General features: G+C 40.0%; 1 pseudogene; it reads left to right on the forward strand.

The window, feature by feature from the left end:
• The first annotated feature begins 13,430 nt into the window (after positions 1-13,430).
• On the forward strand, positions 13,431-14,943 carry LOC147452036 (uncharacterized; annotated as a pseudogene).
• The last annotated feature ends 332 nt before the right edge of the window (positions 14,944-15,275 follow it).

Here is a 15,275-nt window from a genome sequence, read left to right on the forward strand (position 1 = left end):
CTTATGCGTGTCGTAGTTATCAAAGGCAAATGCAAAGCTAAATGTATAGTTGTACCACCAATGTTGAATGCTGCCTTGTTTGTATATGCCATTAGTAGTGCCTTGGGAAAGTCACGATTGTGCCTGACTTGTGTGTGTAGAAATGAACGAGGGCTTCAACCAATAGGAGTAGCATGAATGTTTTGTCGGTGCCTGCTCCGCCCGTGAGGTCTTATGCGCTTTCTAAGCATGACATCATCGAGAATGACCCGTTGTTGTGGGTTTAGCTTCTTTACCGATGTGTGGAAATGCTCATTGTCATGCCAATGTGTTTGGCAAAATGCAAAGCAAATGGTTTCTTGCTCGGTTGCTTTGTTGGGGTGTCAATCATCATGTCGGAATTGTTGGCATCGTCTAAGAAACTTTTACTTTTTGTGCTATGTGAGGATGTGACGACTATCACGAATTAGTCTCACAAACTTGGTTCCACAACAAATTGCGATTTAGTGTTTTTCACTATCTCATTGTTTGAAGTGTAGACATTGATCCAAGACAAGCCTTCAATTAGGTGCTCATTCTCATGTCCTGACCATGGCAAGAAGAGAAGGCATTGTTCTCTGTAGTTGTTGTCAAGGTCTTTGGCTTTATTGTACCGTACCGTATGATGCATGTATTTTGTAGTAGCGTGCTTGGCTTGGATGGGTTTTTGACAATGGATGCAAATTGGTCCAAGCACATAGCCAACAACGAGTGTGGTCTGGAAGCCTAACCTTGAGCTAAGAAGCCTCTCTATGTTTGTGTCTTCTGCAACTTGCCCTGCAATCAGCGTTGCACCATGCAAATTTCCCTTGTGCATTTGCACCCAAACAATGGAAGCAACTTTCCGTGACATAATTTTGACAGAGTTGAAGAACAAATTTTTGATGTTCAACGCAAATCGTCTATCGACATTCAAGAGCTCCCACTTTGCGACCGTTTGGTAATCTCTTGCCGCAGTTTCCCTATATCTTCTGGGGGACCCAAAGAAAAGAGTTGTAAACTCAACTCCTCGCAATCTTTTATCGACATTCGTGAGCTCCCACTTTGCAATCATTTTGGTAATCTCTTTCCGCAGCTTCCCTATATCTTCTAGGGACCCAAAGAAAAGAGTTGTAAACTCAACTCCTCACAATACTCGTCTGCTAAAATACTCAAGGTGAATTTCCCTCACAAGCTGCAATGTGAAGAATCGTACCACTGTAATCAACAACCTCTTCCGCACTTGTGACGCCATGAAGCATGACATCAATTGGTTCATCCTCAAACTCGACATCGGGTGTAGAGTCGCTAAAATTATTTGCAAAGCCATATTTGGACATGAAAGATGTTCAAGACACTTATTGTTGATGATGAAACCTTCTTGCACTTAGAGCGGTGTGGATAGTAGCGTATTGGTTGCGGATATTGTGAGCAAAGGGTGCACGACGCTGCTCAAGTAACATCGATCATATTCAAGTTTTTGTTTGATTCTCACAAGAACAGAAGCCTCGTTCTCAATGAAGGGAGGCAGAAAAACATGACTCTTTTCCAAGTTGGCAAGCACATTGATGACAATACCTCTAAGCCGCATGCTTCTATGGGATTTAGATCCAGACACATATGGAAGTGGTGGATTGAGACCTATCTCTTGCAAGGCTTGTAGATGAATGTTATCACTCACTAAGTGTTTCTTGCATGGGGCACAGGCAAATACGTTCCCATATTATCTCCACTTCCTTAAAGTGGATTCTGCACCCAATGGAAAAATAGCAAGCATCCACATTTTTTGCAAGGTGTAATGGGCGTTTCCTTGATGGTTTTCATGTATCTCTTAATTGGCCTTCTCAACTTGGAACTGGCGAGTCGTGCCTGAGCATGAGTGACCAACCCTAGGTCTTTCTTCAGACGTGAAAGCTTACATTCACAGCCTGGGTTGTGTGCAACATGTGTGGATGCTTATCTTGGTACATGCAAAGTATCTCAACATCAGGCAAAGCCCCATTCAACAAACACAGCTGATGCAAAGTGTCCACCTTGTCTTCTTTCCAAATAGCTCACACATGGCTTGAGCACGCCATGAAGACAAGAAGGTATGCAATACCATCGGTTGATTCGGAAAGTAGAATTCCCTTTGCAAGAAACGGTTTTGATGGCATGCCTAAGATTATTGTTCTCGGGCTGTCATTTCTTTTTAAGTATACTTTTAATCTGCAGCTCGGAAAGTAAGTGAAGGCCGTTAAAATGTTAAGACTAAGAGCGAGTGAATTGCTGCATGTGAGTGCAAAGATGAGAATTATGTGACCGTTCTTGCATTAGTGGCCTCACTGGTAGGGAAGAAGAGACATGCACCCGCGACAACAACATGTCTTTCAACAAGAAGCTCTCAAGCTATTGAGAAAATTCAATCTAAGGTCATGCATCGAACCTTTGACTTTTGGAGATGGTGAAGCGCAATGAAGATGTCTGAATTCTTCAAAAACTTTGACGCAAAAATAGTGTCGACATCGTAGTCGTAATAATTCATTGCAAAGGCAGGCAAAGAGAGAGTTTGCGCTTTGAAATGTTGAAGAGATGGAGAGGAAGGAAGAGTTGGAAAGCCAGTTATAGAGAGAGAGACTACCATAACAAGGCTGCAAAGGAAGAGAAAAATCTTATATGAACTTGGGATATACAATGGACAAGCCAAAACTTCATTCACCAACTTTAATGGGGACTAGGCATAAAAGCATAATTTTTTGTGGTAGAAGGCCAAAAGGTATGGCAAATGGATGCTCTCAAAGCATCTAGGTGCCCAACAGAGGGGTGGAAAATATCATGGACCCATTTGTGCCAATTTTGAACACACCCTCCACACTAGACATAGAAAAAATATCCCTTGCCTTTGGAATGCTCTCCATGTACATCTCCTTAAAGCTCCTTGGCATGGTTAGGAGACGATCCACCATAGATACCGACACTTGAACCACCATAGTAAGCTTGTCAACCCTGCTTTGGATTTGCACCTCTAGCTTGAGGGTTGTGTTGATGATGCACTCTTTATTGCAAAGAGAATGGTATGCTCTTCCTTTCACCTTCTTCACCTTTGGGAAGTTGCAAATCGAGCACAGGGAATGCAAGAGAGCTCTATTGAAATTCACATAGCACAAAGTTCCGACCTGCAAAAGACAAAAGCATGAAGATTGCTAAAGATGTCTTTATCTAATTGAGTACAAAGCATAAAAAGTCACCTCTCTATTGTACCTGATAATCTCACATTGCTCGTGAAATGTTGCTGTCAATTCTTGCTTTAAGCACATTCCTAGCACGGGAACCAAATATGTGATGTCTAAAACAGACAATGTGTGCACCTTGCCAACAAAGAGACAATATTCCTAGCTACAAAGATAACAATATCCTCCCTAGCCATCTGATCCATGATTCGATTGTAGACATGCTTTTGAGAGTTGACAAAGCTCACCTACGTATGACAAAAGGCTTATCAACTTTGAAAGAAAGGACACATAAAATTAATGCATTTGATACACACTACTGCTTTGTCTTCTGGGGTCGGGCCGTTGGCCACAAGCAAATCTCCAAATGTGGTGCCAATTCTCCCATGGAAATTACGACTTTGCAAGACAACGAGCACCAATCTGGTCAAACATGGATGCGTGCTAGTATTCTTAGAAATTGCAGCATCAACGAGAAATGTGTTTTGTCCTAGTCTCATGATAGAGAGCTAAAGATACAAGGAATGGATCACAAGCTCGAATGGTTGTCGATGCATCGACATGCAAGGAAAATAAATCTGAGCCACCATCATTATGGTTTTTAGCCCTTACAAGTGGACAATCAATCCTGATGAACAAGCCGATGTTGAGCTCCTTGGTGTAGGTCTCAATGTAGGGATCTGCAATGCCAGAACTTGCAAGACTATAACAAACATTCACTAGGGCACATTTCAACTCACAAGCCCTGTCAAAACATACCAAAGCTGGTCCCAAGAAAAAAAACAACTAGTTTAGCCAATACTATCACTCAACATGTCACAAGTAGGCAAGACAACACTCGTCAGTAGCATGAATGAGTATCTCAATAGAAACAGGAAATGATATCATCGTGATATTCTTGAGCGCATCACATGTAGGAAAGAAAAGACCAACATTAACAAGAAAAGCTTCGCATTAGCACTAGAGCCTCACGAAGCTTTGAATCTGACACAAGCCACAAAGGAAGCTTCAACAACATTTAGGAGAATAACTCACATGCTCGTATAGGCTAACTAGTGTCAGTTTAAATGTGAGCATTTACAACATACAACAACTGACGAACCTTCACAAGACAAATTGAACACTAGAGAACAATCTTCCACCATAGAATAATACCTCAAAGGTCACATGTTACAAAAAGATTGAGCCTTGCTGGCACATTTGGCATAGAAGTATACAGAATGTTTGATTCACCATCCTTAGTAGAAAACATCACAACAACCAGCTGACGCAAGAGCTTACACAACACAACTTTATATGGGGAGAGGTTTAAGTTACATAATGCACTTTATGATACGACTTCCCCCTGCCTTCTATATAAGGTACAAGAAGCATGTGGAGTGCTCTATAGGAGAGCTTAGCGAGAAGCCTCAAGAGAACGTCAAGTAGGAATGAGCCACGGAAGAGAGATTGCCCCCCATATTGATGACCCTACAAGACTGAGTTGGCACCAACAGTGAACATGTCTTCGGCGTTATCATAGGGGGGATCCCAAAATCCGAGCCAACAAAATCGAGCAAACCATAAACTGAGCAGAACTTACAATTTTTTTTGACACAAAATTGAGCAAACCATAAACTTTGCAAAACTTACAATGTTTTTTTATATCCTTGTGCAATATATTGGTTGTATACATCTTGGGCTTTTGTTGGTTAGAGATACTCCCTACACAGTTTCTTTACCTATAAAAATAATTTTTAAATTGTTATATCACTAACACATGCAAAAACCACCCATCAACATTGAAATTTACCAAAAAGGTGTATTGCATCTACAAATCAAAATGGAGAGCACAACAAACAAAATACTACCGCACGAGAATATTTGGGGCAAAAGTTAATACCCATAAGCACATATCACCCAGCAAACTACGTCTCAAAACCATTGCAAGGTCCACAAGCCTTCAAGGTTGCATCAGCAACCCATGAACCTCCAAGTGCTTGGACTAACTCCAATTTCGTTAGAGCAGCCTGATGCATGAACTCATGAGCATGTGGGTCAAGGCCAAGTACTTACAAAAATATGAAGTAAACGTGCTTACATGGCATATACACAAGGCGCTTGCTTTCTCGGTTTTGAAAATCCTTGCAAGTACATCTAGGAAAATTTGACATTGTCACAAAGTATGTCACTCCCTTTGCACTTGACCCCATAGTCTTAGCATAGTAAACATGTGTTTCATCGCAAACCAAAATGACCTCTCGCACCAACTCTGCTGTCATGATTCTACGCACTTCAATCTTGCCATGAAACTCCTTTGCTAATCATGATCTCAATTTCACAATCTTCCATCTCTAAATTTGGGACGAACGCTGTTAGCAACTCTTTGGTTCAATGCAATTGTTTCATGCATTCTTGTTGATGATGTCACACTTGCTTACAAAACCAAACCATTGGCTTGCAATTGCGTTACCTCTTGAGGTTCCAAATTTGTGCCCTCTCTGACCACTCAAACACCAGGAGCTGGTCTTGGAGGCCCTTCAACTATGATGTGAACCTTCCAGGTGTGCATGTTATTGGAGTTACAAAACCAAATGAACCCTTCCACAAGGCCTCCCAGTTGTGAACCAGATGGATGATATTTCTTGCAACCCCAATAACAAGGAGCTGGCACCCCTATTTAGACATTCATTCAACAATCATTAAATGAACTACCCACATCGATCTCCATCTTTTGACACCACACCAAAACAAGTCATTTTTCGCTCAAGTTCTGTTCTCCTTATTGCCCAAAATGACTTTGCTACATTTACTTTGGGATATGGGACGTCGCTTGAAGTTTTTTTTTGTGTGTTGAAGCCCACCAATTGAAGTTGTCATTGTAACATACTCTGGCCTGTGGCTATCCTCCTCCAAGACAATATTTGCATCAACAAAAATTGGCCTCTTTTTTCTAATACTCTTTTCTTGGAGTATATTTCTATTCATTTAAGGACTATTGACACCCATTTCATGCATTGAAGAATGTGTGAGGTCAATTAGTTTCTTTCCTGCTGCCGTTGAAGCAAATGAAGGTCAGTTCATGAAGCGATCTTCCAAATCTTTAAAGCCGGGACTGGTGGAGGTCCCAACACCTTTCAAATAGGCATTATATTTCACACTTTGAAGCACAACTAAAGCCATATCTGCACATGCTGCCTCATACAAACTTATGTGATCCTTATAACCAACAGAGGCACACATACTAGCATGTTTTGACTCAGACAAGTTTGTGTTAGGGACAAAGACACCTGCAGTATCTTGTGATACAAATCTTTCCCCCAAATGAGGCACTCGTACATCCCACCAATCCAACCATGTCTCCAATGAAGCAATCTCTCCTTCAATGGCCATTCTTGTTTTCTAGAATCTTCTAAGCTCTCCCTTATAATGCTCAACCGCATTCTCTGTAGGTGCAATTCTCCACTTGCGGCACAAAATCTTGTGCTCCTCTTGAAATGCGGGACGGATGCACTTGATAGTATGTTGAACCATACGTTGCTCCCAATGAAACAAACATGATCTCTCTTTGTTTGGAATAGACTTCTTTGCTCCTCCAAAATAAACAGTACGCACAACAATCCAATTGGCACTTGCTTCATCTGCCATAAATCCCCTGAACTATGGCTTATCAAAACTCTGTTTCTTAACCACATTGTTCACCATCTTCCAAAATTCAATATGAGCATATTTATTTTCCACGTTAAACTCAGCAGTTGCAATGGTGAGCAACTCTCGTACGTAAGGGTCATAGACATGCATTGACATAGTCGGCCATCCTTGAACACGGTGAACATGATCAAAGTGCACCCACATTTGCTCTAAATTACCTCCAGGGTGCATCCGATTCACCAAATCAACTCCACTGCCCGGTCCCTTAATTGACATTTTAAATACACGAGGTTGTACCTTATCACCCAAATTGGCATGGAAAAAGGATACTATGGATAAAAGGATATCTGAACTTGCTTTTTAAGTCAAGCACTACCTCAATACCCTTTGAAGTGATATCCTTTGATCTTTTTGCAGACTCCAAACTTCGTTCCACTCTCCTTTTATTTGACAAGGGAGTCTTATTGTCAAGGAATTCAGCAGATTCCAAATCTTCAATCATAGCCCGCTAATTGTTTTGCAGTCACCAAAGGGTCTTGACTTGCACGATCAAGCAACATTTCATCTATGTGACTTTCAACAATCCGACTCCTTCCTTTTGCACATGGATGATTATGTTCTCCAAGATGCAAAGCACACCTAGTACAATTATGCTTATCTCTAGGCAAACAATAGTAAATAAATGCAGGACATGTAGAGGCACACTCAAGAGTTTGTCCACAATGAGTGCATACCATTGTGCCATATTGAGAAGAGATCAATCCTTTAGGACTAGATTTAACAAGCCGACCTCGACATTGAGTCTTAGCGCAAATAAAATGGACAATCAATGTTGATGCAGCACAAATGCCCAAAGCATCTACTAAATCTGACAACGCCATTAAAACTATCACTGCTACAATTGACATACTATGTCCACATGTGATTATCATGTCTTTGCTCCATATCATGCATACCTGAAGAATGACTAGTTGGTGGTAATTCAAAAGCAATATACCCATCATAATGAGTTGGGAGCTCATCAATAGAGACCACTTTCTTTGCTTGATGGAGTGCAATATATAAATTGCTTTGCAATGGCATGCACTTAATCATGTCAATCACACTCGCGTTGATCTCTGAGAGAGGTACTTACTTGTCTTTTTTGTCTTGAGAAACTCTGCCAATGCCAACATCAATCTGATCCCCACTTCTCATATCCACCTTGTAGAACTGGTGTTGCTCATGATCAAGCATAAAAGTTTGCTCACCATCTGATAATATAGTAGCTTCTACCTTGACTTGCGGTCCAATGTTAGTGAACGAAGACAGAAACTAGTATCACGAAGCTCAAAATGTTCTTGCAAAGAAGCAACTGTTAAAGAATAAATTATGGTATCAAACATAAGCACTAGCTTCTGTCCACGCCCTGGACCAAAAACTATAATGCATCTCCCCATGGGTTAATAGTGTGTTGAGTAGAAGGTAAGAAATATTAAAAACCAGTGGCATGGTTCTGGGTGATATAGCGGGTGTAAATAGAATAGAATGATATGCTTAAAACTTTATTCATAACCACAAGCTGCCAGGAGGATTGCACGTTCGTGTTCCTAGGAACGACAATCATTGCTTTATAAAATACATTATAATAAAAATAATAATTCACTATATAATATATTTACAACATGAAATATAAAGTATTTAAAAAATGAGTCTGCTTTTAGTTTTAAAAACACTAAAAAAACGAGCCTTCTTTGAGTTTTACAATTTTAGTCAATCGTGCATAGTAATGACAACCGAATTTCACCTACCCTCTTCAATATCCCATGCACAAATCCCAAATACCCTCTTCAACCGAATTTAAGGGTGTTTACACACTGTTGAGCGCCTCCCAATCGCCTTTTGGAGTACACTTGTATAGAAGAAAATAGCTATGGTGTTCTTGTGCTTCTCCATGCTTATGAGGCTCAATGTATTTTGACTAATTTTCATAGAACACTTAAGACGCTAACTCGCTAATGTCCATGCCAAAAATTGCGCCACCACCTTGATGTGTAAACACCCTTAAAATTTTTATGTGAGGGTGAGGCCATCTATAGCGTGAAAGGGTGAGGCCCATCTGCTTTTTTTTTCCTGCGCCACTCAGTCTTTCTCTTGTGCATCTCCTTGCCTGCGAATGTCTGCTTATCTCTTGCGCTCCTTTCTTGTGCTTCTTACACTGGTGCTCCTTGCTTGCGCTACATCCACTCACACCCGTATGAGGCTTGCGCTTCTTGCTTGCAGTCTCCTTGCGCTTCATACATACACTGGCACCATATGAGACCCTTTGTGTTAAGAGCTAATCTCTCTCAGCATGCGTTAATTAATTTCAATCTTCGTTAATCTCTCTTACGCCCTCAACATTTTCTAAGCGCAAATCAAACCAAGTTTGGAGATTTGAAATTGCCTCCACCATGGGGAGAAGGGAATCTTCCTCGGCCCAAAAACCTCCTGCCAGGTACCTTTGTAAACTACCTGTAGCTATCCACACCGGCGTGGATGGCTACAAGTAGTTTTTTTTTAATGTTTAAGATAACTTTTTGTAAAGTTGTTGGTTTTAATTTAAATCATTGACCTTTTTAAAGAATACAAAAACCTTAGAAACCTTTTGTAAGGCTTTCTAAACTACAGTAGCCATCCACGCCGGCGTGGATGGCTACAGGTAGTTTTTTTTTCAATGTTTAAGATTACAGTTCAGAGTTTCGTTGGAGATTTGCAGAGTTTCATAGCTTCTTTAAGAACTATCTGTAGCCATCCACGCCAGCTAGAAGGAATTTTGAATATGAGAATCTATCTATATATAAGCTCTCTCTGGAGATTTTTAGTGTTGCATAGCTTCTCTTAAAACTATCTGTAGCCATCCACGCCAGCGTGGATGGCTAGAAGGAATTTTGAATATGAGAATCTATCTATATATAGGCTCTCTCTGGAGATTTTCAGAGTTGCATAGCTTCTCTTAAAACTATCTGTAGCCATCCACGTCGGCGTGGATGGCTAGAAGGAATTTCTCAAGATAAAATTATATTATAGGGTTGTGTAGATATTATATTATAGGTTTAGACTGTTGTAAAGGAGAAACTGTATTTGTTTTGGAGTGGAGGTTACTGCGTGATGGTGCTCCACAATTCTGAAGGATAGCTTAATTTTTGTGCTAGGCTGAAATTTTGTTTACTATGTTTTCAAGCATTAAACATTTTCCTCCGAGTTTGTGTAGTTTGTCAAATCTCAAAATGTAGAGGGGGACTAGTTTCCAGGAGGCTAGTATTTTAAAGGAAAACACTATACAAGCATATTTACCTACATGTGTAGATTGCATAGATGTTACATCTTTATGGGGATGGGTGGTGATTTATGACTCGGTATCAAAACCCTAGTAAAATTGTGTTTCCGATGACCCCATTCGTACAAGCAAAAGTGGTTTTCTATCCAAAGGAAGCTGGAGAATTTAGTATCAGTTCATCTTGGAGAATGAGAGCAAATCACTAATGGATTCTATAGTGAGGATGATGGTCACTACCGGTTCTAGATTCTTGGTGTCTGGTTTGTGATTGAAAGTAGGGCTACCTTGTGTGCTTGCAGTATAGACTCTATGGTCTGTGCATATATGACACTAAGGTACAATTGTATGCGTTTGATACTAGCTGCTTTTTAGTTGTCTTTTTAATTTGAGTTTATCAATTTGCTACCTGAACATGATTTGTTGAAATTTCCTTTTGGGCTGTAATAGTTTGTGACAATCTTTGCTTTGAATGGCATGAGGATCCCTGTATTAGTTTCTTAACTCTTTGGTCAGAGGCAAAGTTGCTGAGGTTGATAGGCAATTTAGAGGCAATGTCATGGAAAATTAAGCACATCGTGACACTTGCAAATCCAAGACACATCATTTTCTCTTTTGTAGTGATTTTAGTCACGCTTTATGAAACTCAGTAAGCTCCCTCAAGCCATTTACACCAACATGGATGTCTAGAAGGAATTTCTCAAGATAAAATTTTATAATTGGTCATGCTTTTTTCATATTTTTAAATTTTATAATTGGCCGGCGTGGATGCTTAGGTGGAGATCAGTAAGATAAACTTTTGATTTTTTGAATTGCCTCTAGGCATCCACGTTGGCATGGACGCCTAGATGCAATTTTAGTGAAGTAAATAAATTGGTCTTGGCTGTGTTTTTCAAGTCCTTCAATTCGTGGATGACGTCGTAGAGGGAGACGATTTTCTACAACTCAAGCTTCCAATATCTTAGAGAGCAGTGATCAAATAAGTGCAGTCTCTGTCACAGATATGACAAAAGGTTTGGAGACACAGGAGGAGGAGATGCAAAATCAGACTTGGGGCTTGGCTCCATAAATAAGGTTGATGAATCTCTTGCCCCACAAGAGGCATGCTTACAAAATAGTGCCTTATGTCGTAAGAGATGAAGTAGCAGTAGATACTGAGACAGGGGATGAGCACAAGATTTACATGCATAGAGGACAAGATATTCTTCAATGTACTCGCATGTTTAGTTGTTTTGATTGTCCACCAATTCCTTTATGTTGATTGATCCCCTATGCAAGGGTGAGCGGCTTAAGAGATGATGTTGGTGGATTGAAATCTGCTTTTGCAAAGGAGGGCTACATGCAAGAAAAATGAGCTTTTATTGTTTCAATCTGGAATTTCAAGAAGGAGGAAGCTTATGTGACAGGTATTTCATTTCTCTGCTTTGATCTTTCCTACTGTCTGTTTCTACGGTGTTTTTTGTTGTTCCCATAAATAGTAGTTGAGTATGCTTTTCTGTCTATGCTTATCTATTTTGGAGAGGACCTTCTTACTTCATGGGACCCAATATGGGCTGATATACATAAAGAGTTTGAAATTGAGCTTTCTAGAGACCAAATCTTCAAGTTCTCTCTAATAAAATGTTCTACGTTTGGGAGCGTAATCATAGAATGGTCGCTTGGAATGTTGCTATTAAAGAGAGATTCTCCACTGATCGAGAGAAACATTGTAGTGTGCTCTGTACAATTATTGATCTTACTCGAGTGCCAGAGATAGCTCTGCTTAGTAGCTTGCAGAGAATGAATTTGTAAGTTTCATGACTTTCTATATGTTTTAGCAGAAAATGCCTATGTTATGTTTCTGATTTTGTATGTATTGTATATGACCTTGGAATAGCATGAACACACATGCTCTTGTAGTCACCCATCTTAGGGATGAGCTTGTCAACTACTCCCACATTTGTGCAACAGACTCATGAAGCCTATGTAACGGGGCTACCAGAAAAAGAACAAATGCTGATTGCTACAGTCCATAAGAAATACTCAAAGGGTGTGGAGCCTTGGTATCCACTTACTTGTCGATACTTGAAAAAGCTCTTATACGATGTAAGTGTCTTTGGCTTGCTTTTTTGGAATGATCTCATGTCTGCTTCTTGTGAAAATTATATATTTTAAATTGTGCGTTGAAGGATAAAATATCCAAGTAATTGAACCAAAGAGTATATGCTTGTTTTTTTGCAAATTATTTATTTTTAAGTATGTGTTGAAGGTTCAAATGTCCAAGGAATTGAGCCAAAGAATAGAGCAAGCTAGGCACACAATGGCAAAGGAAGAACTTATAAAGAGGAGGAGAAGATATTGAATGATTTAGCACTCAAATATGGAGAGCACGTTGGGAAGGTGGTTGAATAATTTTTGTTTGGGTGTTTTGCACATAGTGTAATAGCTGTTCAAACTTGGTTTTTTATTCGTTGCTCAAAAACTGCAGTTGCTAAATATTGTTGATCCGAATCTTGGACCGGATTGGATGGTCCGAGTTCTTGCACTCAAATGGGGTCCTGATAGTTGGGCTACGCTTGAGAAAATGAACTTGATTGCTATGCATGATGCTCCTGTCTTGAGAAAATTGTTATGGGTTTCCTTGCTTGACGCAACTAGCGCATCTTATGGTTTAAAGAAAGGAGATAATGTGTATCGCATGTACGTAAGGTTTCTTTTGACTTTCAAGAATCTTCATTGTAGAGTTGCTAGTTTTTTATCATCTTCCTTGTTATATAGTTGGATTCGTAGAGAGGGCTACAAAGGATTTTTTATAGGGCCACAAAGTTTGTGGAGGACTTAAGCAACATTGCTAGTGGTATTTTGTTGCCTCATGATTGCTCTCTTGCCTCTTTCTTTGAGGAGCTCAAGTTTGAAGCACGACCCTATCTTTATCCTTTGGAAACCTCTCTTGAAGCTAAGACAAAAGATGTTGACAAGCAAGCTATCAAGAAAGTGGACACTGTACACATGGCATCTCAATAGTTAGCCTATAGTTCAAGCTCATCATACTTTTATTTCAATCTTTTCATAATTACGAATTTTGTAGTGATGTTATTTTGTTATTTTGTTTTAGATTTCTATTATCCTTGGTTGGAAAAGGCTTTCTTCCAGGGATTCCATTCTTGGCTAAGCAATGGGCAAAACTATCTACTGGGAAAGAATGCATGTACTCCCCTTCCATGCATAAGCTCACTACTTGGGAGATGGAGACATGTCCATGGTGGATAGACATGGCTTCCGGGCATGTATTGGCGAGAGAGAGAGAGCTTCACGATACTATGAGAGTTGGTGGCACATCCGTTGATGTGCCTCTCCCTCCTAGAATGGATGAGGTGATATCGGGTAAATGGTTACTCAAAACAGTCTCAAACATAATTTGTCGAAGAGATTTAAACTCTCTTTTTCCTTAAATTATTTGTTTTACATACTGGTAATATTGTGTTTTTTTGATTTTTCTAAGCTACAAATACTTCTCACAAGGGAAAGGAGGTGATTGTTGAGACTAGGGTGGATGAAAACATGAAGCGAGATCATGGTGAGCTTTCACTTGCAATCCAGTCATTTGTTTTGTTCATTTATTGGAGTTAAGTCACTTTGTTTAGCCTCTTGTATCATAGTACCTCTTGGGGAGATTGTTTTGCAAAGAAAACCATTTCTTTTGTCTACATCATTGATATTCCCTTGTCTTCTCTGTCCTCAATTGTCTAATTCACGATGCATGGCCATTTCTGGGGACTACATAGCCATTGCTGCTGATTTTAAGGCCGGTGTTCGACATCCGGCATGGATTCGTGTTCATGAGCACATGGGATGTGCACGCTTCAATGGGACCTTGTGCGTGCATGGTGCGAGAACAGTCACATGGGCTGCTGATTTTATTTTTTTGGATCTTCCCTTTGGTGGTTCCCACTTAGCCTCCCCTATTATGCCCCTTTGGGATATTTGTAGCGAGGATCAAGTTCGTGCAGGCATGCAACTTGCATATTTGACTTTGTGAGACTCTGGGTGGTTGTTGATCATGGTCTCTATGGCAGGTTTGTGCTTTAATCATAATTTTATACAATACTTGTTTATTTTTGTTGTGTGTTTTCTATTGTGACTTTTGAAAACTCTTGTAGGAGATACCATTGGTTGGATTGAGAGATTTTGTCGTGCATTAGAGATGGCTATTCATCGTCACATTGTAATCCTCCATCATGGAGCTTATGGTTATGGTAATAGCTTTGGTGGTCAGATTAAGATAATGCTCTTCTACATATTAACTTGTTTGTGTCTCATTTTGGTGTGTTATTATTATTGTGATTTCCCTCTAATTGTCTATGTGGTGGTGTAGTGTCATTGTTCTCTCTTACTTATGGTGCATAGGGTTGGCATGCAACCACCTTGCTTTGTGGTTAAGAGCAACCCACTATTCAATTGACTTGGCATGCAGCCTTTGGATTCTTACATGATGCACCATCTTCAAGTCTTCTCTAGCGAGATCATCATCAGGGGAGCCATGGCGTGGTGGCTTGCAACAAAGTCACTCTTTTATTGCATGTTTTGTGGAGCTTCTTTGTAGGCATGGAGGTCTTTATTTGGAGTTGGGATGTGGTACAACGCCCGTATTGGCAGCATGCTTAGGCACATGGCGGGTTTGTGCAGCAGTCAAAAGTGATGACACTTTGATTTCAGATTATGTGCAACCATTACTTCACCCTAAAAAGCGAAGTAGAGAGGGGGGCCTCCACCTCTCTTGAGGTTGATGATGTAGGTGACATGCCTTCACGTGTCAACCCCTTTGATGAGTAGTGAGATTCCACCTTACACTTCATTTCCCCCCCTATTTTATGTTTCCATCATACTTTTATACTATTTTGTCACTTTTTGGTATCATTGTTCGGTATTTGGAAATTATGGATAATGATTCAAACAACAATTTGAGATTTCTTATTTTCTATGATGTAGGTTCTATATTGCTTACATGTGGATTGTGAGACTTATTTTTTTCTTTTTGTATGGAAGTGTGTTTCTAGTTTATGCTGAGGGGATTGCAAAAACCATGGTTGCTAATATATGATACAATTTTGACACCCACAAGAAGTGTCAGAGGTGCAATGTCTTTATTGATGACGAGTGTGACT

The sequence above is a fragment of the Adiantum capillus-veneris genome, chromosome 8, assembly GCF_014529385.1.
Source record: "Adiantum capillus-veneris isolate H3 chromosome 8, ASM1452938v2, whole genome shotgun sequence".
In the NCBI taxonomy this organism is placed as follows: Eukaryota; Viridiplantae; Streptophyta; class Polypodiopsida; order Polypodiales; family Pteridaceae; genus Adiantum; species Adiantum capillus-veneris.